This window comes from Carassius gibelio, chromosome B1 (genome assembly GCF_023724105.1).
Source record: "Carassius gibelio isolate Cgi1373 ecotype wild population from Czech Republic chromosome B1, carGib1.2-hapl.c, whole genome shotgun sequence".
NCBI lineage: Eukaryota > Metazoa > Chordata > Actinopteri > Cypriniformes > Cyprinidae > Carassius > Carassius gibelio.
Window position 1 is genome coordinate 11,256,876 of NC_068396.1, and position 25,619 is coordinate 11,282,494.

At 34.1% G+C, this 25,619-nt stretch overlaps 2 long non-coding RNA genes across 3 annotated transcripts; one reads left to right on the forward strand and one right to left on the reverse strand.

Moving 5' to 3' along the window:
* Nucleotides 1-3,248: 3,248 nt before the first annotated feature.
* LOC127949328 (uncharacterized) lies at nucleotides 3,249-13,242 on the reverse strand. Of its 2 annotated transcripts, none has more exons than XR_008152286.1 (4): nucleotides 13,127-13,242; nucleotides 4,102-4,201; nucleotides 3,888-4,014; nucleotides 3,249-3,810 (listed from the first exon to the last, which is right to left on the reverse strand). It is a non-coding gene; the product is annotated as an uncharacterized LOC127949328 (long non-coding RNA). The 2 variants fall into 2 exon arrangements; XR_008152285.1 differs by having other exon boundaries at nucleotides 4,092-4,201.
* On the forward strand, nucleotides 5,140-8,564 carry LOC127949327 (uncharacterized). The gene is made up of 6 exons (XR_008152284.1): nucleotides 5,140-5,275; nucleotides 6,005-6,104; nucleotides 7,108-7,223; nucleotides 7,367-7,451; nucleotides 7,958-8,085; nucleotides 8,206-8,564. It is a non-coding gene; the product is annotated as an uncharacterized LOC127949327 (long non-coding RNA).
* Nucleotides 13,243-25,619: the final 12,377 nt, after the last annotated feature.

Consider the following 25,619-nt stretch of genomic DNA (forward strand, 5'->3'; position numbering starts at 1 on the left):
ATGACTTTGTATTGGATTACAAAAGAGTGCATTTGTCATAAAGCTTGGCACAGAATTAAGCCAGAAATGTCTGCACTTGCTGCATTTACATTAAATTATTTTAGCAATTAATGTCACTATCAGCAATAATAGATCCTGGGTTTGTGCTGGTTTTCACATCACACTGCTATTATAGGTGTTGGATGTGGATTTTATCTGCCCTTCTTTTAATAAAAATGAACATGAATAACTTTCTTCTTAGGGGTTTAAAATGTCTATCCAGGTCTCTGGGTGCATTCAATGTCCACTAAAGTAATTTAACAAACTTATGTATGCTGACCTATTTGGTGCAGCTAAATTAAGGTTTGTTGGCTGATTAGCATTTATATTAATTGGCACTGCATCAGTATTCAAAGCAAGAAGAGCTCTACTAGACTACCTCTCAAACTCTCATAAGCCACTGGGCTGAAAGGAACCTCTCAGCTGAGGATCACATACGCCTGCCAGCTGTGCTTGAAGCTGTGAGATCTCCTCCATCTCCCACACAGGCTGCAAAAAGAGAGAAATGTCAGCTTATCTCTATATATAACCCAATTTCTCTTCTTTTATCATGGTCTTCTCCTCTAGCAACTTGTGTAGGATCAGAAGTATATAGCTTTGTTCAAAACATGAGCTGTCTAATGTCACACAGGCAGGCGTTCACCATGGACGTGTTATTGTACCCATGTTATTTGTAACTATACTTTAGTGGACATTTTCTATGTAAACTTGATTCAACAAGCTGTTTTTTCAGCATATCACAGCAAAGGTATTACATTTTAAAAACCCTTTTGTGTGTGTGTGTGTGTGTGTGTGTGTGTGTGTCAGGTTGTTGAACTTGTCTTGAGACTCCTGCATTGTGCACCATTCTTTCAAACTCATTTTAGCTGTTTTGGAATGCAAGATCAGATAAACCTCACATGACTGATTTGAAATGTCATACAGAGGCAGCAACTCTGCACAAGTGATTCCAATATGTTTGAGATTACTATTTTGCTGAGGTACTGTTATTAATTAATTTATTCATTTATTTAGTTAGTTAGTTAGTTATATAGCTGAATAAATACATTTTCCATTAATGTATGGTTTGTTAGTATACATTTGTGCATTTAGCAGACGATTTTATCCAATGAAAATTTGGAATCTGAGGGTGCAAAAAAAAAAAAAAAAAACTAAATATTGAGAAAATCGCCTTTAAGGTTGTCCAAATTAAGTTCTTAGCAATGCATATTACAAATCAAAAATTAAGTTTGGATATATTCCAGAAAAAGGAATTTTGTATATTTACAACAAAAAAAAATACTTATGGTTTTATGATCCAAGTTCACATACTGTATAGGCACAAAGTTTGCATATTCATATGCAGGATAAGAAATATAAATTGAGTCCAACAGTGCTCAACTTTAGCTTGTTGCTAAGCTAACCAAATACACTAAACCTAAATAATCCATTGCATACACAACTATTCAGTAAAACATTTGTATTAAATAATTTAATCAATAAAGTTCAGATTTGAATCAAATGTAAATATATTTGAAGTATATTCAGTATTCATAACACTACAGCTGAATCCAAAATCGCATACCTATATTATAAAATGTCCATCGTACATGCACCTAAGAATCTAGACAGAAGTAGCTTGTCATCTGGATATTTTTGTACTTTTCCTCATACAGTTTTCACCTACTGTATACAATAGGGAATTGGCATTTTAGTACACAAGGCACCTTTTCCACAAAGCTCATTGTAATCCAGTATGGGATTGTCTCCTCTGCAAAGAATTACAAGCAAGTCCACAATGGAATCTGTTCAAAATATGTTTCCTAGATGGCAAAATGTCCTACATTTAGGAACAACCTTTGTGTTCGAGGCTCACTAGTTTTTTATTTTTTTATCTAAAAACCCAAAGTAGCTTTTGATTGATGCCTTCCTTATATAGTGTTTGACCTTCTGACATAAAATTACACCATCATGTACTCAGCTAGTCGGTAAATTACAGCCCTAATAGACTCAAATGAGAAGGTGTAGGGAGAGAGCTGATTGCCTATGTGCATGTGTGGGTGTTTGCGTTGCTAGTTTTCATGGTACGCTGACAGAAAACTTCACTAGAATATTAACTAGCCTTTGATTTTAATTGATTAATCAAAGATGACCCACAGACAACAAAGTCCAGCTAGAATCCAAAATGATTTTGACATCAAACACGACCCTAATAGTTATTTATTTTGGAGCATTATGTAAAAACATTCTGTGTGCTATTTTGTGTTAAAAGAAAATGGACTGGAAATTATTTTATACAAATTAATTGGCCAGCTTCTCAGTTTGTCTTGTCTTTCTCTCTGCTTCTGTTTTTATTAAAAGCACTGTTTCACTTAGTTAATCATGCCATGGAACCGAAGGAAACCTATGCTGATATGTGGAATGCTTTAAACGGCTTTGCCACGCCTGAACGCATGATCTGTTTTGCATAATTGGGCCTCTGAAAAGACTGTAAGGTTTGTGGATTTGAACGCAAGGGCTTGGCCAAGGGAAATGATGCCTGAGGCACTGTAATGTTCTTCATCATCAAAAACACATTACACTGTTATTTGCTCATTTTTGAAATATGAGAATCCAATCATAAAAACTGCTCTGTCAGGCAGTAACTTCCTTCAGTAATAAACTAGTACAGGGTTTTTTCTTCTTCTTTAAATCCCCACCGTTGCATCGGATAAAGTCATATACTTATTGTTGTTTCTACTGAATAATGCAACACCTATTTTGCAAAGGTGCTAAAAAGTCAAAGTTACATTATGTAAATTTACATTTTCTGTAAACTGGCTTTACAACGATTTATATCTTTAAAAGCGCTATACAAATAAACTTGAATTTAACTAGATTTAATTATGTGCTTACCATAAATTCTGTACTCGTATGATGTTGTGTTTGTCCAGATATCATGAAGAAACTGGCCATGCTGGAAGGATTTTTGAGAAATGACTATTTATTTCAATAAATTTTATTGTTTCACACTAAGAATATTGATGCACAGTGCATACAGCACAAGTAAAAACCATAACCAATGAAACATTATAAATAGTTTAACATTACACTACCAGTCAAATATTTGGGGTCAATAAGATTTTTGAAGGGTGCATTTATTTGATCATAAAAAATTAATAAAAATAAATAATGATAATAAAGCCAACAACAATAATACATTTTAAAACAAAATGTGTGAAAGAAAAGTTATGAATTACCATACAAATTAAAGATTAAATCCATGCACAGTAATATTTAATAGAAAAAGCAGGAAGTTTCAAAGTCAAATATTGTAGTTATTGTATAACTTTTATTGTAAGCAAAATATGAGCCACCAATTTATTTTAAAAATATCAGTTTATAGACAGGACACTTGGTGGTGAAATCTGATTCATCGTGTGGATTTCTACAGGTATTATCATAACACAAAGAACATTTCTTAAAATTGTAGTTACCATTGTAACACCTAATGAAATATAAAATAAACTGGCACAAAAATGCTAAGAAATAAACCTCCCATAGTAGGGATTATTCTGGTTTTCTCTACATAATACCACATACCTCCATGTAATGAAAACAGAAGCTTTTACCTTCAACACATACAGTAAGTTTCTAAAATACTTATAATCAATCTCTGTTCTGATAAAAGAAAGTTGGCAAAGCCAGTTGTGTTCATGTTGTATTCTCTCACTCTTGTGTACTCATCTTCTGTCCCCATCCCTTTCACTCTGTCTCATCATAATCTTTTTTTCTTTCCATTTCAAATAATCACTGTGATGTGAAAAGCTCTGTAAGTTCAACTCAGCACAACACCTGTGAGGGTGGCAGTTTAATAAGTCTTGGCTTACCATGTTCTTGAGGAAAAAGTAAAGTGCCGAAGAACAGATGGAAGTATACTCCTGTTTGTAACTGCTATAGATTCTGAGTCACTATTGGCTAAACCTGTATCATTAGACAACCATTTTAGATGGCTTTCTAAAAGAGAAGGGCGAAGAAAAGATTGTTAACTAGAGTACAATAAGGACCATTTACAATGGTTTTACAAGATTCACCTTTTCTTACAATGAAAGATTGGATCTCTATAGTCATCTGGGGAAGGGGTGGGGGGCAGGATTCAGTGGGAGTGACGATCCTTTATATTGATCAATTGTACTTTCACAGTCTGTAGTTATGAAACAGAAATTTAAACTCTTTTAAAGAAAGATTTCTGGAATAGCTGACATTCCTTCCAGCTACTTGAATTTAAGTTTAAAATTACAGTTGAATATTTTGTATTCAACTGTAATTTTATCATCATTCGCATTTCTGAAAATTTGCTGAATTTGTATCCAACCCAAACCAGACAAATTAAAGATTCGATCGGGAGCATGGTTGAAACATGAGGAGACAAATTCCACAGAAAGGCTCAAGACAATAGGATGTTTTAAATCAATTCCTAGCACCACAAGTCGGAAGAAAGTCCACTAACTAACAGCTTGAACAGCTTTCAACATTAGACCAAAAGAACAATTATTGACAATTCCAATTCGGATTGTTAAATTTGGGGCAAGTAATCAAGATTGAAGGTGAAAGAGATGCACAGCATGACCATCACATGGAAATCCATGAAAGTAATCATGATCACAAGCTCTTTGGATTGACTCCCCCCCCCCCCCCCCCCACCTAGAAGAAAAGAACCAGACTGAAATTCCGTTAAGGGGACCTTTTAACCTCTGGTCTTTTACAGATATTGATGCACCAAAATGAACTCAAAAAGACTTATAAATTAATAACCGTTCATTGCTTAGCTGAAAATCAATTATTTGTCAAATGTATCATATTCTTGTTATAGGAATCATGTCCAAAATGATACCCTGCAGGAGAGGGAAAATTCGGACCATGTAATTGATAAGATATGATTTATGAACGGGAAGGAGAAACATTGCAACTCCCCAAGCAAAGACAATATCTAAATGGTCAAGATAACATTTGAGGTGTTGCCGAAAGGCAACCCATTCTCACTCCAAAGGCGTCAAAAACTGAAGCATGGTCAAGCGCCCCTAGCGTCACTTTTATGACGCCAAATGTGCCTCTCGGCGTCGAATATCGAAGCTCTACGACCTTCATTGCTTTCAATGGGAAACTTTTGGCGTCAGAATTCGACACGAGGACATGAGATGTTTATCGCTATGAAATCACGTTCAAGAAGTCTCATTCAGCACACATCGCGATACTTGCTATCAGTTCCACAGTTTGGGTGAGTAGTCGTATATACGCTCTTTTAATGCCTTTTATAAAATGTATTCTGTCTTATTTATTAATCAGATTAGTGCCATATGTTTAATCGCTGTATTATATTGGTCATCCGCGGCTGTCTTTGAGTTTCATTGCGTTTAAATAAATGAACACAGCTGCTAATTAGTCTGATTAAACTCTATCTGTCAACTGACGTGCCATAGACCTTCAATCCGTTTTATATTATTATTAATTTCAGGATCAATGATGCAAGTTGTATTTGTAGTAAAATCATGGTAATCACGACACTTACAATAGTAATAAATGAAATGTGAAGTTAAAACACAGTAAACAGGACATTAGTAACTGTAGTTTTACTATGGTATATTAATAAACAATACAACAATACAATAATCACCAAACCAGCTATGTTTGTATCACTGTAATGTTAGTGTTTTTATGTGCTTTTATATGACAGATATCACAGTAATCATATGTTCTGTACCATGCTTTTAATACCTTTTAATGTAAATCCAAAAAAAAAAAAAAAAAATCAAATTAAAAATAAATAATAAAACATGCATTTTTCCATTTTGCAGTTCATTCATATCAGTTTATATTTATATATATATATATATTTATATATATTTATTATATCTAAATATTTTGCTCACAGATCATTATTAACATTCTTTATATAATTCAATTTTATTTACTCTCCCCATTTTATTATTTTTATTTTTATTTTTAGCTGAAAAGACGTAAAGGCAGTCAGCCCAGTGGTGTTTCTGGAGAGGGATTCCTTCAGAAATGGAGAAGACAGAAAGCTGCGGAGGCAGATATTTGCAGCAGTAAGTCTGTGATAGTTTGTCCCTTTTATCAAACATTCCTGCTGTTATAATTTGTACAGCATTTGTTGTTTCTTAAACTGTTGCACTGTCCAAATACCCATACTTGCCATCTTTGCACTTGACCACTTGACTACTTATTAAGTCTTTCCTGTATTTCGCCTAGTGTTCAAGTGAGCATGATGACCACAAGTGTGTGTCGAACTTTTCATGACCTGATGACTGTGTTTCCCAATCCTGGTCCTGGAGAACCCCAGCACTGCACAGTTTTGGTGTCTCTCTTATCTGCCTTGGAGTCTTCACTGATGAGCTGATGAGTTGAATCAGGTGTGTTTGATCAGGGAGACATCTCAAATGTGCAGTGTTTGGGTTCTCCAGGACCAGGATTGGGAGCCACTGCCTTATGGGACACTTATGTGTTTACAGAGATTTTTAATATCTAATTATCAATATTTCACATACTGTACATTGGACAGCTTTCCATGACCTCTTGTGAGATCTTGGCAAAAAGTCTGACGATTTATTCCAAAACATGATGCATGATGGGATACACTAAGCTTTGTATAGCGCTCTGAAGCAGTATTGGAGAGGTTTAGTGTGTGTTAAGGACGCTGTGCTTTGGCATTATTAAGACCGGGGACAGTCTCGTTCACACACTGTCACGTACACACACTCTCAAGTGGCCAAGACTGCAAGTGTGGGTATCTGGACGGGGTCAAAGTCTTAAAAATGATCCCTAAACACGGTCGCACATCATAGTCTTAATAATCCAGTTTAACACTTGTATGATATTGTACAAGCCCCAGGACGGTCTCATCTGACACTATCAAAAGAATTCATATGACTATAGCTTGCTATTAATTACTTGTATTCAATAATGCATGCATTTAACATTTAATTATACAGCATCTTTACAGAGGTGTAATGTACAAGTTGCACGTACTTAATAATATTTTCTTCTTTCTGTCTTACAGTATTTTTTGCAGATAATCCTAATGTTGTTCAGGTCTAAAATATCAAGCTCAACAGCTCACTCAAGAGCCAACCCTCACAAACCTTCCTAAAAACTAAAAGAGCTATTACTGAGTCTCAGCGAATCTTGCCATGATCAGCTCTTCCCAGGTACATTTGTTTAGAATATTTTTTTTAATCAACATTTACTCATCAAATGCTCTGGTCTGAATCTTACTTTAAATTAACTTAATTATGTTTAATGAGCAATATTAATTGCACAGAGAGTAAGTAGAGATTTTCTTGTTTCACAGAAGAGAAGGAAGACCAAGGAAAGGATTTGCTCTGGATGAGAAATGAAGATGGCCATCTTGTGCTCAAACAAACAGAAGTCCTCTGGTATGTGAGTGTTGAAGCAATGCTGTGTTATACAACATTTTATGATGATCTCTCACAGAACTGGTCATGTCAGCCTTGATTTCTTTTTTTACTATTACCATTACAGCATGTTAGCAAAGTGTGACTGGACATTTTATGTTTTTAAAAACACACCACCTGTTTTAAGAGTAGACAAGTATCATGAAATTGGTTTAGCTGATATAAACACCAATTGACATTATTTAATTGTTTTGTAAATGTTATGTTATAAATTGTGAATTGATAGTTGATTGGTTTGAAGCCAGGCCTTACACTGCACAGACTAAAACACATTTGTGAGAGAAGTCAGGAACTTTGGAGAAAGATTCTAGAGGAAGAAAACACATTTACTGCAACAATAGATGAATTCTAGAGTCTCTGAGAACTACACATGCTAATGGAGTCTCATGAGCAAGTCCTTTGCCTCTGTAACTTTTTCTTAATTCTTGCAGAATGACATATTTATTGCAGTATTTTAATTTGTACAGATGATCTCATCAGCCAAATGAGGGGTTTTGACCAAGTGATGCTCTTGAAAGGAGTGAAAGAAGAGGATGTGGTAAATTCTCTTCAGAGAAAAAGCTTCTCAAAAGGTCTCAAAACAGCTTGAAGAATGGTAAGTGTACAGTACTACAAGGGTCATAGTTGCTCACACTGCTAAAATCACACAGAACATAAGCTGAGCTCTCTGTCCATTAAACAACTTCATCTGGATTGCTTGTTTCACTTTGACCAGGTCTGGAATCTTAGGACTGAGAGATCCTCTGGCTGAGAACAAGCTACACCACATCAGTGCTGGACATCAACCACAAACTGTTTCCAGACACGAGAGAAGAAGATCATCATGGGAGATGAAACCAGTTTAGATGTGATGATGGGAATCATTATTTTCTGGAACAGTATCTCATGTCTTATATATATCACATGATCTTTATCACAGTTGACTGGATGGGACTGTGTGACTTTTAAGGACATTTCATCACTCATCTGTGTGAACTGATTTATATATGAGGTTAATGTATTTTTGATGATAATTATTTTCATTGAATCTTATTTGTCTTGATGCTACTTTATCAACTTTATAGTCTATGCTTCAATAAAATGAAAATGGTGAATATTGTGTTGTGAAGATTCTTGGTAAATACATAATTTTACTAGGTAGGCTCATATGTGTTTATTTTAGACTTGGAAAAACGACATATTAATTATTGGGATTATTTTTTATTTAAGACATAAACATTTTCGATCGGATTAATAACATCTGAGACATCAGTACACCAGAAAGTAATTTTTTTATATTTTAGTAACATTTAGCACATTTTTTAGTGAAATAAAGGGAGTTACGAGATTAATTATTCTGCATTACAAGATGGTGCCATGGGCTTTATTGTTACAAACACTTGAGGGATAACTGAGAATGTAGCAGGAATGATCAACGTGGATCTTGTACAGTATTCAAACCAAGAGCACACACATTACTGATGTCCAGCACCTGAGGAGCAAGATACGGGGGTGAAGAGGACATTTTTACACTGATTTTTGCTAAATAGTTATATATATATAAATTAATATTCTTAGCACTGCATGAATTTGTCCTTGTGTAATAGTGAAGTATCACAATGTGTATACATTGTCCTTGATTACTGCTTTACAGTGGGGAATAGATAAAGGCAAGTTGTTGCAGGTTCATCCATTATATTTCTTGCCATTTACTTCAGAAATCAAATAAATAATCTATTATTTTCATTATTAAATAATTTCTTTCTAATTTTTCAATGTTTCATCAGATAGCCTCACAATGTCCTGTCAAAAGGTTTAATAGTCATGATGAATAGAATAGAAAACAGAGGACTGTGAAAACTGTCAGATATAAATGTGACTCAGCTCAGTTTGTTGTCCATGATGAGGAGAATACATATATGTAGGTTTTACTGCCCTTCTACCGCCAGGGGCCCAGTAGCACCCCCCGGAAGAGCCCAAAACTGTACAATTCAAATGGCTGTAAATCAGAGTCCAATTAACATATCAAAGAGAAAATGGGCAGGATTATTACTTATGCTATGCTGATAAAATAATGTTGAGCTCAGTTTTCAGAAATAAATGGAAAGCTGACATAAAGGCATTTTAAATATTGCTCACTGTAAAATACCACATTTCAGCCTGCCTCTCAAATATATCATAGAGGTTTGCACAATAAACATATTTAGATATCCAGTTTTCCTTAAAATAAATAATTTAATTCGTTTCGTTAATAAAAAGTTTTAAACTACATTACCCACAAGCCTCCGTCGTTCTATCTATGGAAAGGCAACACTAGGGGGCTGTTTTTTGTAGTTCATTTAAGTTATGCTTAGGGTTAGGATTAGGATCTCGCTAAAGATGTCATTTTTGTCAAGATAGCAACACTTCATTGTTGACTTAATATATTACTAATGTGATGATAGCAGCAAAACATACTTTTTAACATGATGCGCTGTTTAATATGGGTTAAAAGATAGTCCAACCACAGACTGTCCTGAAAATTCATAGCCAATGACATCAAAGCTGAGCAGCAGCGACACACTTCCTTATCCATTTATGACAGATGTCTTTCGTTTTTCGGCTGAAGGGATAGATTCGGTTAACAATAGATTAAGCTTGCTACTTATTAGATTCTGTTTTATTAACGTCTTCACCTTCCGCCGTTGTTCAGCTTGACAAACATTGGGCAATATTGATGTGCACATGCCCAGCAGTCGCAGTTGTATCCAACAGACAGATTCCTCTATTATAAATATAAGACACATTTTTAAGATTTGTATTTTTTTTTTTGACCAAAGACAAATATATTTACTAATCAAATGACGTGCTTCTAAAATTTACATTGTATATTACATTGTGTTTTAAAGTTAAAATTGTTCACATTTGTGTTTCTGTGATTTACCATTCTCTACCATTTGAACTCTAGGAATAAAAACTGAAATTATAAATGAATGAACAAATAAATACATAAAGCATAATAAACATGCATATTTTTGTAAGGATCTTCCATTATTTATTTATATGTCAAACTCATTTAAAGACAACATGCCCAAATTACTACACTGCATCCTCTGTCACCAAGCTCGTTTTTGCCACCATAAAGAATAAAAAGGCAGTTATGTTGTAAACATTAACTATTTTCAGTATGCAAATGAAAATGCTTTTATTAAAAAACAAAACAGTAAATACAGTATGTCTTTCAGAGAACACTGGAAAAAGTATTGTGACCAAAATGTTATACAACACAATGTAAATGTTTCAAACTCACAAAAAAACACCATGAAGACATGCATGTCAAGTGTGCAATATATTTTTAATATGGAGCGCTATTTTTAACTATTGTTTTCATCACTGGTTCTGTAATGTATTCATTATGAGCTTATAATTAAAACAAAGTTACATCTTCTGCAAAAATTAAACCACTCCAAAGTCTAATCACTGATCCAGGGACCATTTCTGTGTGTGCGGGGGATAAAGAGTAAACGAGGTGAGTCCTTGTGCATGATGGAGAATTACAGCGTTATCCTCAAACAATCCTGTAAGACAGAAAGGAAGGAAATATTAAATTACATTCAACTTATACATTACACTGTGTTTTGTTTAGACCATAAAAGCAGCCTCTGTAAAGATGCTGTATAATTAAATGTTAAATGCATGCATTATTGAATACAAGTAATTAATAGCAAGCTATAGTCATATGAATTCTTTTGATAGTGTCAGATGAGACCGTCCTGGGGCTTGTACAATATCATACAAGTGTTAAACTGGATTATTAAGACTGTGATGTGCGACTGTGTTTAGGGATAATTTTTAAGACTTTGACCCTGTCCAGATACCCACACTTGCAGTCTTGGCCACTTGAGAGTGTGTGTACGTGACAGTGTGTGAACGAGACTGTCCCCGGTCTTAATAATGCCAAAGCACAGCGTCCTTAACACACACTAAACCTCTCCAATAATGCTCCGGAGAGCTATACAAAGCTTACTGTATCCCATCATGCATCATGTTTTGGAATAAATCGTCAGACTTTTTGCCAAGATCTCACAAGAGGTCATGGAAAGCTGTCCAATGTACAGTATGTGAAATATTGATAATTAGATATTAAAAATCTCTGTAAACACATAAGTGTCCCATAAGGCAGTGGCTCCCAATCCTGGTCCTGGAGAACCCAAACACTGCACATTTGAGATGTCTCCCTGATCAAACACACCTGATTCAACTCATCAGCTCATCAGTGAAGACTCCAAGGCAGATAAGAGAGACACCAAAACTGTGCAGTGCTGGGGTTCTCCAGGACCAGGATTGGGAAACACAGTCATCAGGTCATGAAAAGTTCGACACACACTTGTGGTCATCATGCTCACTTGAACACTAGGCGAAATACAGGAAAGACTTAATAAGTAGTCAAGTGGTCAAGTGCAAAGATGGCAAGTGTGGGTATTTGGACAGTGCAACAGTTTAAGAAACAACAAATGCTGTACAAATTATAACAGCAGGAATGTTTGATAAAAGGGACAAACTATCACAGACTTACTGCTGCAAATATCTTTCTGTCTTCTCCATTTCTGAAGGAATCCCTCTCCAGAAACACCACTGGGCTGACTGCCTTTACGTCTTTTCAGCTAAAAATAAAAATAATAAAATGGGGAGAGTAAATAAAATTGAATTATATAAAGAATGTTAATAATGATCTGTGAGCAAAATATTTAGATATAATAAACATATATAAATATATATATAAATATAAACTGATATGAATGAACTGCAAAATGGAAAAATGCATGTTTTATTATTTATTTTTAATTTGATTTTTTTTTTTTTTTTTTGGATTTACATTAAAAGGTATTAAAAGCATGGTACAGAACATATGATTACTGTGATATCTGTCATATAAAAGCACATAAAAACACTAACATTACAGTGATACAAACATAGCTGGTTTGGTGATTATTGTATTGTTGTATTGATTATTAATATACCATAGTAAAACTACAGTTACTAATGTCCTGTTTACTGTGTTTTAACTTCACATTTCATTTATTACTATTGTAAGTGTCGTGATTACCATGATTTTACTACAAATACAACTTGCATCATTGATCCTGAAATTAATAATAATATAAAACGGATTGAAGGTCTATGGCACGTCAGGTGACAGATAGAGTTTAATCAGACTAATTAGCAGCTGTGTTCATTTATTTAAACGCAATGAAACTCAAAGACAGCCGCGGATGACCGATATAATACAGCGATTAAACATATGGCACTAATCTGATTAATAAATAAGACAGAATACATTTTATAAAAGGCATTAAAAGAGCGTATATACGACTACTCACCCAAACTGTGGAACTGATAGCAAGTATCGCGATGTGTGCTGAATGAGACTTCTTGAACGTGATTTCATAGCGATAAACATCTCATGTCCTCGTGTCGAATTCTGACGCCAAAAGTTTCCCATTGAAAGCAATGAAGGTCGTAGTGCTTCGATATTCGACGCCGAGAGGCACATTTGGCGTCATAAAAGTGACGCTAGGGGCGCTTGACCATGCTTCAGTTTTTGACGCCTTTGGAGTGAGAATGGGTTGCGAAAGGCCAGTTTAAATACTCAGGACACCATCAAATTATGCTCTTACCTTCTACTTTTAGTTTTAGCTCTTAGCCATGGTTTTTGTCATTACATTTTATGATCTCTGAGTGCCATTCCAGCGTGCACACCAGATTCTCACTGATTTTCAGACCCTCCCCAAACCCCTCAATACAGTAAATCTGCACATTTTTAAGTGGCCTTTTATTGTGGCCAGCCTAAGGCACACCTGTGGAATAATCATGCTGTCTAATCAGCATCTTGATATGCCACACCTGTGTGGTGAATAGATTATCTCGGCAAAGGAGAAGTGCTCACTTACACAGATTTGTGAACAATATTTGAGAGAAATAACAAAAACAAAAGTGTTGGCTTTATAATTTTGTTCAGTGTACAATCAAAAATTACTATTTCAAAATAAAGGTAACATTTTACAGGGTCTTATTTGTTAACATTGGTTAATGTTTTAATTACCTTTTTAATATTTTAATATTGGCATTGCATTTATAAAAGTTAGTAATAAATAAAGAGATATTATACTAATAAAGAGATACAATTTTAAGCTTAAAATGTATTAGTAAGTAAGAACAGTATGCTGAAGAAGTATTGTTTTTTGTTGGTTCATGTTATATCTAATGTAGTCTATTAATGTTAACAAATGAAATCTTTTTTTGTTAAGTATTGCAACTTACATCATAATTTTGTCTTTTTCCACAGATTTTTTTTTTTTTTTTTTTTTTTTTTGAACAGGCTGTCATCATGTCCGGTCTATTTAGGGACAGACAAAATTGCATTTTACATTTGTTTGAGTTTCTCATTTGGTTAAATAATTATTTTACATCTCTTTCTCTCACTGTCTTATTACACATGCACACCAGTCATGCATGCATTTGCGAATTGGATCTGATATGACTATAAATGCAAATTTGACAAATAACATTGCTAAACACCAAATAAAGATGCATATATTGAACAAGTTGACATTTTCTTGATCTCCTTCCAGGAAATGAACGCAGTCATTTAATTAAATTCATGTGTTCTTTTGATTTATTGCTGACATACATGAGAATACATTGTGATTGCACATCAAAGCAAATGCCCAAGTGCTATATAGAGTTAATCAAAACAGGCTGAAAAGCGGAGCTTGTGTATGAATGACTGTGTGAGACAATGTTAAATAGCAGTCTGTTTTCAAGCTGTCTATTTTTTGAGGTCATACGATCCCTGACATCTTGCAGTTTAAGGGCAGAACATGCATCTGTGTGGCAATATGCTGTTGCTGTCATCACACAATAAACAAAACAACGCTCAAAAGCAATAAACTTTGAGAGAATACTGTCACCACAGCAGTTACCAAGCTATATTTAACCTCTCATGTATTGCATACCCTCATACATTCACATTAAACAGCCTTTACTACCAGGAATCACAACAGATAGAACAGGAATATTTATTTATTTGTAAGCAAATGATACAACGTTTACTAATATTAAAGTGCACGTTCCCCACAACTGTACATCCAAGGCCATTTGTATATATATATATTTTTTATATATATTTATTGTATATATAAAAAATTGTCACTCATCAAGCCCTGAGTGTGTGCAAAAATGTATAAGACACTGGCCAATAGGGAATTAAACCTAAAAATAGCTAGAATGTAGCTTAACCTTATGTGTAAAAAAAAAAAAAAAAAGTGTAAAAAAAAAAAAAAAAAAACCTTTTAACTATCTGTAACATTATAAGATGTCTCTCATACCCATAAAGGCTGCATTTATTGGATCAAACATAGTAAAAAATTAATTAAAATAATAATGATAATGTAAAATATTATGAAAACAGTTGTGCCGCTAATTTTGCAGGAAACCATTATACATTTTTATGTATTTATTTTTTAAGGATTCAATTCATATTTTAAAAGAACAAGTGTTGTCTTCTTTTTTTTTCAGAAATAGAATACTTAGGAACAATAAAATATACAATTTAGCACATCCTTGCTAAATCAAAGTATTAATTTCTTTAAAAAAAGAAAGAAAACAATTACTGAACCCACATTTTTGAACAGTTGTGTATATTGTTACAAAAGACTTCTGTTTAAAATAAATGTTGTAGTTTTTATTTATTTAAAAAAGGTTCCAAAAATATTTAGCTCAACTTTCTCCAACATTGACTATAAATCTGCATATTTGTGATTTCTGAAAGATCACATGACACCGAAGACTGCGGTAATGCAGTGTATGATTTACCCACACCTCCCCAAGCATAGAAGTAAAACTCCACCTATGTTTTCCCTATGGGTAAGAGGATATTCTTCAAATTTAGTGTGAAGATGCAGTAATTAGTTTGTTTTGAATTTGTTGCTGGCAGCTTAACTATAAAATGCATTATTCCATCTCTCTCTGTCTCTCTCTCTCTCTCTCTCTCTATCTTTCTCACACACACACAATTACATACACTGGTGAAATTTGAAAAAAAAAATTTGTATGTGTTAATTACTTTAAATATTAAATGTAATTGTAAAGTTTGTTTCATTTATTTCTATCACAACAAATTAATTTTCTGCCGACATCTGATCACAAAGTTAATTGCTTTGATTCAATGAAGCATCCTTATATCCACATGTCCACACACATACACAAGGTTCTCTTGAGAGCTTCTATTGCTAAAATTTTCAAAAGAATTTAAAATTCTCAGAGGAACAGACAAAGAAACTCCTGCTGCTACACTGAGGTATTAGAGTCTTAAAATATACATGCTACAACCTTTGTGAGCCAGCCGTATCAAACATTAAACATTTAGGTTCAACCCAAAATAAAAATTCAGTCATTGTTTATTCATACTTATGTTGTTACAAACCTTCATGTTTTTCCTTCTTTCAGTTGAGCAAAAGGTGAAATATGTTTCCAGGCTGCTCTTTACCACACAATGAAAGTTAATTGGTAGTGGGGCTGTGAAGCTCCAAAATGAGCACCAAGATGCACTTGGGCACTGTATTTTACACTCCTGAAATTATATGGCACACACAAGAAATTATTTGTCAGGTAACTTAATATAATTTAACCCTTGAAGCAATGATTTTTCACAATAACATATTTGGGTTTACCTTGATGTCAGAATGTATATCTAACATGATGAATCTCTAAACTGCTCCAAAAGTATACAACTGTTCTGATATGTTATTAACAATCCATTGTATTAACAATCCGATCAACTGCTTCACCACCATCATCACTTACATTCAGGTACATTAAGCATTTGACTCATATTGGTTGTAAGTTCCATCATTATCAACATGTTCATTATTTATAGCAATAATCTGACATTCATTTTAACTCCAACTGATTCATTATCGGAAGTTATCACTCCAACATCTGCTTGACGTCATTAATGACAGTTCTAGTCAGCGTGGTTAAAATGATGGATGTGCTAAAAAGCTCCTACATTTTAGGGAAACATTCATGACTAGCCAGTTATTTTCTCCAATAATGTATCTCAATATGCCAGTTAATCAGCCTGATTTTTATTTATTTATATTTTTATTGTTATTTTCACCAGTAGCTGTTAGCTTTTCTTAAGAATCAAACCCAAACGATTGTGAGAGAGTCTAACTTACATGCTGCAGTAGTTAGCTGTGACTCTTTATCTTTGGTTTTGTAAAATCCCATGTATATCCCATGCTAAAATCACAGGAAGTTATTACAGCGTTTTACATCAGACTTCAGGCAGCTAGCGCCTGTGGACTTCCTGCTCTCTCTTATCCTGGTAATAGTGATAGAGTGTGACATTAAAAGAACCACTTTGATGATGAAGTCATGGGCCTCCCATGAAAGCTGCCGTTTCCAGCTGCTGGTAGCTTAAAGTGACAGGCAACTCACTCATTCGTTCTCTCTGAGCAACCGCTCCTCTACACACTGATGAAACTATGATGTATTGCGTGATATGTATATGGCGCATACTGCTTATGGTGAAATGTTAACACATTTAGCTTAAAAATATCAATTTGTTTGCTCACCATGATTCATTTAGCAAACTTGATGCTATGTGGGAAATGTGGGTGAGCTTTTTTCTTCAGGAAAAAAAGCACATTAAATTTTCAGACACATCTGATAAGCGTCAATTAATATTCATGAATTATTGAAATACAGGCAGAGAAATTCAAGTGCATTGCGATGCAAATGGGGGAAGAGCATAGCTTTTTATTCGCCATCGCTAAAAATAGATGATGTTAAGAGAGAGCGAGTAGGGCAGGAGAGGATATAGAGGAGGAGTAGAGTGGAAAAGGAGAAAGGAGGAGGCAAAAAAAAAAATGAAGAGAGAGATTGAAAGGAAAAGACCAAGGATAACGGGGTAGAAGATCAAAAGAAAGATGGGGTTGTGAGAAAAGAAATGGGAAAAAAGACTATTTCTGAAAGATTGAAGCTATTTTTCTTTCAGAGGTCTGATGGTTCCTCATTGAGGGTGGGCTTCAGGATACGGAAATTACTCCTACTTTATAAAAAAAAAAGAAAAGAACAGAAGTAGCAGCTCAACCTTTTAATAGAAAAGAATGCTTTGCATATGGGTCAAACTTTTACATCCTACGACTTTGCAAATTGCAAATGAGACTATGGCCCACAAGCTGAATGGAATTATTTACTCACCCTCATACAGGGACGGACTGGGAGTAAAAAACGGCCCTGGATTTTCTCGCAATTAGGCCCACCACAACTACAAACAGCCGTTACTATTTCACAATATTACATAAATCCTATTTCATTTAGGGCAAATAGGATCACAAAACCCTTGGTAACCCTACTGACAAAAACAATAGAAACCATCACATAAATTCTAATGATTTCCACCACAAATACCATTACAAACAAACCATCAACTTTTAACCATTAAAACTATTAAATAATGGTTTCTTGTAGTGTGTTTTTGGGACATATTCCATTAGGATTTAGCGGTTTTAACAAGCCTCCAATTGAAGGTGACCAATTACCAGTTGAAACCAACATGTCCAATTACAGTTTCCATTTTAAAACAATACAACGTTCATTATAACCAGTAAAACTAGTACAAACCATGTGATTTTTTTTCTATTTTTTTTTTTTCAGCAGGGGACTGAAATAAATGCATTATTGTATTGTAAAAATCTCATCAGAAGTGAATTTAGAAATACTGCTCATTACACATACTGTTTCACACCTACTATTTGCTTTGTTCATCTTTTTGTGCTCTTTTCGTTTATTTGTAAGTCGCTTTGGGTAAAAGATGCTTAATACATAAAAGTCTGCTAAATGTAAATCTTAAGTCAGACTGGTTTAATAAACTGAATCACCTGATTCATTTAAAAGGTCTGTCTCAAAAGACCGATTGCTTTCATATATTGAACATTGCTACTTCTCTCATGAACTCACTGAGAAGAGGTTGGAGGCAGATGATTTTCACTTTAAGCTTTTACTTTTTTTTTTAAAACATTCAACCTTCTCCTTTCAATGATATATCAAATATATCGCTTCAGAAGGTTTGAATTATAGCCCACTTTTGATCCTGTTATGGTGCTTTTGCATCTTTTCTGAAGCTTTTGAAACCCCAGTTCATTGGATTTGCTTGCAAACAACATGAAAGGCTGTTTCCTTCTGTGCTGGAAGAAAGGGGTGAGCAACATGAAAGTGAGTAAATGATGACATAACATTCATTTCTTTGGTGAAATACTATTTTAAGGTTTTAAAACATTAAACAGGTTTCCCAAACACATGCTCCATTCGCCATTGGTTGGTGAAATGCACAGTCCCACCCAGAAGTCAGTATTCCTGTGTGGGCTGATCAGGAATTTGAGTAACTGCAAACCAGCATTTTGAGGAAATCAGCCTAGAAATGGCATACTTTCTTGTCTCTGCATATTAAGTTGAGACATGAGAAAGTAGATCACACATTAAACCTTTAAGGTGTTTATAGCAGACCTATATTCAGTGTAGTATTTACCCCTTAGTAATACATGACTTCATATGCATAGATTATAAATAACAATCCATGTTCGCTCTTTTCCCTTTTACTGGATTGTTTCTCCATTATAAGCATCTTTATACTTCTCTTTTCTTTTCTCATTAATTTATCCCAGGTGTACCAAACACAACCAGATGGACAAAAACTGGCAGCGCTTAATTGAGGCTTTTCGTGCAATTAACCAAAACATTGAAGTGCATAGATAATAACAGAATCAATGCAGCTGCTTCGTCCCCAATCTGTGATGAGTACTCATCTGATACCAGCATACACTTTAAATAGGCAGCACTATTATTGAAAATGCTATCAAGTTTCTGATATGGGGCTAATCCGAGAGTAGCTCAAAGGGAATGGGCTAGATGATGACTGTGAGGAAGGCACACCTCTTTAAAATGCTTGGTTGAACTTGTCTTTGTATTAGATTGATTTAGACTGGAGAGATTAATGGAATTGTATTTTTCATTAGGCATGGTCCAGCCACTCCTGAACAATGTCACATCCAGGTGAACCCGAGATTACCGGGTAATTGAGATCATTTTTCCCCTCGTACAGACAAAAGACCTTGCTTGTGTCCCTCCAATAAGTGTCAGAATTTGTTTAGAAATGAATCTCCATAACTGTATTAGAATTCAGCTACTCTGAGGATAGGGTTAGGGTTAGGGTTAGGGTTTTTTAAAAAAAATATTTTCAATTAAACAGAACAATAGCTGGGATCAGTCATTTATTTATTTAAAAATACATAATTACATTTTAGAATATATAGGAATTTTAAATGGGGGACAAATATCTTCATGAAGTAAGCCCCCCTTTCTCTCTTTCTGTTTAATACCCATTGAACACATTGCCCTTTTATTCAGTACATTTTGCAACCTCCTTTTGTCAATATAACAGCTCTGAGTCTTCACATATAATGTCTGATGAGTTTGGAGAACACCTGACAAGAGATCAGAGATAATTCTTCCTCTTCCATTCACACACTCATTTTCTATAGGGTTCCGGTCAAGGACCTGGGATGACCATTGCAAAAGCTTGTGTTTTTGTGGTCGGTGAAAAACAGACCCACAACATTATAGATACAGCACACTAAATATCCTAATCACCCTGGTAAGCTAAAATGTGTAAATATGAATAGAAATATACTTTAGAGGTATACAGCCTTTTCGATCATATTTTTAAGGGTACCCAAAATGTTGACAATGAAAGTGAAAAGTGAAAGTGAAAATGACAGTATTATATACATATTATATATATATATATATATATATATATATATATATATATATATATATATATATATATATATATATATATATATATATATATATATATATATATTATAGACTGTATATATAAACTAACTTTTTTGTGTAACACTAAAACTTAAAATTACAAATGACCTCATACTTATTTGTGCACATACTTTATTCATGAACTTCAAGTCATTCTAACACAAGTGTCTGCTAATGAATATCTCTAAACTATAAATGTAATATGCAGACACTCTGCTGCACAGGAACACTTGGAAAGTTAAGAGCCATCCAAGTTAATTACAGTCAGTGCTTGATTAGACAAGTGCACCACTCCACAAAATTATAGCGATAGTGGCTCTAGCCATGTTATAGAAAGTGAAGTACAAATGAGTACAACCAGAAGACATGAAATGATTAAAAACAGCACCTTTCACTTGAGCATAAATACACTTCTCACTATCTCAGAAAGATAAACTGAGAAGATATTACTTTCCAAGAAGCAATGAAGGTCAAAGTCTATAACAAGCAGATATATGCATACACACATCTTTTGTTGTTGTTTTTGTGTAGCATATGCATTTGTATGTTTCAAAGCCAAAATAACAGTTTCAGCACACTCTTAATCACATTTAACAACATACTAAAAGTTAATTAAGTACTAAATGGTTGTATATCTGGGGTTTGTGTTTCCACTAAAGCTATATTCAGATTAATCACAAATGCCCTGGATCATATTATGAAGCATAGCTCCTCTCTAGGAAGTAGAATGGTTATGAGTTGCCACTGAAGTTTTCCGGGGGTTTTTTTTGTTTGTTTTTTTTTTTTTTGTTTTTTTTTTTACATAACTTCAACATTTATTCTCCACCTGCTAATGGGCTTCACTCAAACAATTAGTCAAGGGCGTAGATTACGCGGGGGACACACTTTTTCAGTCAAATGTATTCCCATAGATGTTTTCAAGAGCTGGTGTGAATACATATAGCTTTAAACTCAAAGAGACAGGATAGTCTGCGCATGACCTGATATTTTAATCGGACCCAGAAGCGCTATACACTCCTGCATTGTTTTTCATACATCCTCGAAGCTGAGCGCGCTCTCGAGCAGAAAGTCATATCAGGAAACTCCTAATATGGGCAACAGCGTCCAGCTAGCGCTATTTGAAAACAGTTGTTTTGACAGAAGAACTGAAACTTTTGGAAACACGAAGACATTAATATACGATTGCGACAATATATGGTTTTTCAAGTTGTCTCCAGCAGGTGATAAGTACAGTATATCAACAAAACAGTGCTAATTGACATAGATTTATTACAGTATATAAACTATTCTGCCTTATGTGATTAAATAAGTGTTTGTAGTATATATATATACAGTATTGTTCAAAATAATAGCAGTACAATGTGACTAACCAGAATAATCAAGGTTTTTCGTATATTTTTTTATTGCTACGTGGCAAACAAGTTACCAGTAGGTTCAGTAGATTCTCAGAAAACAAATGAGACCCAGCATTCATGATATGCACGCTCTTAAGGCTGTGCAATTGGGCAATTAGTTGAATTAGTTGAAAGGGGTGTGTTCAAAAAAATAGCAGTGTGGCATTCAATCACTGAGGTCATCAATTTTGTGAAGAAACAGGTGTGAATCAGGTGGCCCCTATTTAAGGATGAAGCCAACACTTGTTGAACATGCATTTGAAAGCGGAGGAAAATGGGTCGTTCAAGACATTGTTCAGAAGAACAGCGTACTTTGATTAAAAAGTTGATTAGAGAGGGGAAAACCTATAAAGAGGTGCAACAGATGATAGGCTGTTCAGCTAAAATGATCTCCAATGCCTTAAAATGGAGAGCAAAACCAGAGAGACGTGGAAGAAAACGGAAGACAACCATCAAAATGGATAGAAGAATAACCAGAATGGCAAAGGCTCAGCCAATGATCACCTCCAGGATGATCAAAGACAGTCTGGAGTTACCTGTAAGTACTGTGACAGTTAGAAGACGTCTGTGTGAAGCTAATCTATTTTCAAGAATCCCCCGCAAAGTCCCTCTGTTAAAAAAAGGCATGTGCAGAAGAGGTTACAATTTGCCAAAGAACACATCAACTGGCCTAAAGAGAAATGGAGGAACATTTTGTGGACTGATGAGAGTAAAACTGTTCTTTTTGGGTCCAAGGGCCACAGGCAGTTTGTGAGACGACCCCCAAACTCTGAATTCAAGCCACAGTACACAGTGAAGACAGTGAAGCATGGAGGTGCAAGCATCATGATATGGGCATGTTTCTCCTACTATGGTGTTGGGCCTATTTATCGCATACCAGGGATCATGGATCAGTTTGCATATGTTAAAATACTTGAAGAGGTCATTTTGCCCTATGCTGAAGAGGACATGCCCTTGAAATGGTTGTTTCAACAAGACAATGACCCAAAACACACTAGTAAACGGGCAAAGTCTTGGTTCCAAACCAACAAAATTAATGTTATGGAGTGGCCAGCCCAATCTCCAGACCTTAATCCAATTGAGAACTTGTGGGGTGATATCAAAAATGCTGTTTCTGAAGCAAAACCAAGAAATGTGAATGAATTGTGGAATGTTGTTAAAAAATCATGGAGTGGAATAACAGCTGAGAGGTGCCACAAGTTGGTTGACTCCATGCCACACAGATGTCAAGCAGTTTTAAAAAACTGTGGTCATACAACTTAATATTAGTTTAGTGATTCACAGGATTGCTAAATCCCAGAAAAAAAAAAAAAAATGTTTGTACAAAATAGTTTTCAGTTTGTACAGTCAAAGGTAGACACTGCTATTTTTTTGAACACACCCCTTTCAACTAATTGCCCAATTGCACAGCCTTAAGAGCGTGCATATCATGAATGCTGGGTCTTGTTTGTTTTCTGAGAATCTACTGAACCTACTGGTAACTTGTTTGCCACGTAGCAATAAAAAATATACTAAAAACCTTGATTATTCTGGTTAGTCACATTGTACTGCTATTATTTTGAACAATACTGTATATATATATATATATATATATATATATATATATATATATATATATATATAATATTATATATATAATATTTGTTATTGTCAAGCAGTTATATATTTCTAAGCAAATTAAAGCTAGAAATTAGAGAATAATTAAAGTTGCCTATAGTATACAAGTCAAGTCTCTTCTGCTTTTATTTGATCCAAAGTACAGCAAAACAGTAAACTGAAATATTTTACTAGACTATTTAAAATATCTGTTTTCTAATTGAATATATTTCAAAATGTTATTTATTGAGATTTTAAAGCTTGCTAAATTAAAGTAATCATATCTATAATTTATCCCCCCCCCCCCCCCCCCAAACATTTTTTTTTTTTGAATAATATACTGTATAATGTTGCAAAGGCTTTTTATTTCACATAAATTCTGATCTTTGGATCCTTCTTTTCATCAAAGAATGCAGAAAAAAATGTACTCATGTTTTAAATATTGATAATCAGCAAATCAGCATATTAGAATGATTTGATTTCTTAAGGATGTGACATTGGAGTAATGATGCTGAACATTCATCTTTGATCACAGGAATAAATTACATTTTAAAATATATTCAAATAGAAAATAGTTATTTTAAATAGTAAAAACTCTTGCTGAACTTTGGATCAAATAAATGCAGGCTTGGTGAGCAGAAGAGACTTCTTTAAAAACATTAAAAATCTTACTGTTCAAAAACTGTTGACTGGTAGGCTATAGATTACAGAAATGTTCTATTGTAATGTGTGTGTGTGTGTGTGTGTGTGTGTATTTATATATATATACATACATATATATATATATATATATAAAAAAAAAAAAAATGTTTGTACAAAATAGTTTTCAGTTTGTACAGTCAAAGGTAGACACTGCTATTTTTTTGAACACACCCCTTTCAACTAATTGCCCAATTGCACAGCCTTAAGAGCGTGCATATCATGAATGCTGGGTCTTGTTTGTTTTCTGAGAATCTACTGAACCTACTGGTAACTTGTTTGCCACGTAGCAATAAAAAATATACTAAAAACCTTGATTATTATTGTATATATATACATATATATATATATACATATATATATATATATATATATATATATATATATATATATATATATATATATATATATATATATATATATATATATATATATATATATATAATTTCTGTCCCCCTCACTTCTGAAAAGATGGCTACGCCCCTGCAATTAGTCATGTTAATTTTAATAAAGTATATGGGTGTTTCTTCAATTACAGGCACTTAAATATAAGTGGAAAATGGCAGTGAAATAAAATGTCTGAAAATATGAAAATGTAATATTTACCATTTTATGTTTCATAAATTTGCACCATTTTTTCATGGAAAAAAAATTATAATAATATTATCATTTTCAAAAGCACCTTGATTTCTGTTTATGTACGTCGCACATCAGGTCATATATTTCATCTCAAGGCAACTTTAAGACTGAAAGTCTGCGTACAACAAAACAAATAAATAATGAAGCCAAGGTGAACATTTTCCAAAAAACTTTTTTTATTACTTTCCACTAACTAACTAACTAACTAACTAAAATAAATAAATGTATAATGCATTTTTAAATATAAAAAAAGAAAAAAAAACTGTTGGAAGTGGAAAAAAATGGCATAGCAGGAACTGAATGAACTTAATTTTATCTCCATTAACTGCTGAGAAAGAGTTTGCGTTTAAATGGAAACTACTCAAGCAATGAAAACCCCAAATTTTTTTCCCAAATTATAGCAGTGATTGCTTGTAATATGCAAGATCGTCTCTGTGTGCGCATGTGTGTGCATGTGTGTCTCCAAGAGTGGGTGGGTTGTAGTGGTGTTCATGGGGTGTATTATTGGTGTCCTGCTGTTCTCCACCTGTCTTTGTTCTCTGTTGTGAAACATGAAGCCAAATCACTGTTGAACCTTGAAGCTCACAGCAAGACACACACACACACACACACACACACAATCAGCTGATCTGTGTTTGCTGTTTCAGTTTCAAGAAATACAAGCTGACACAAACGCACAGGCAGCAAAAATGTCAATATTAATTTCTTACTCAATCATTCTTCATTCTTCTAGTTCATTTAAAACCACAAATATCATCAGGCCAGGCCTTAAAGACGACAGCTGTTTTGATTCATGAAAATCTGAGGACTGCTGCAAGTGCAGTTCTACAAAATTTGTGGGATACACTGGTTTGTCAATAAGCCTTGATGACACATAATTGCACATGTTTGCTTCTTGCATGCAGGTGCAGGTTCTAAGATTATCTTACTTTTACAT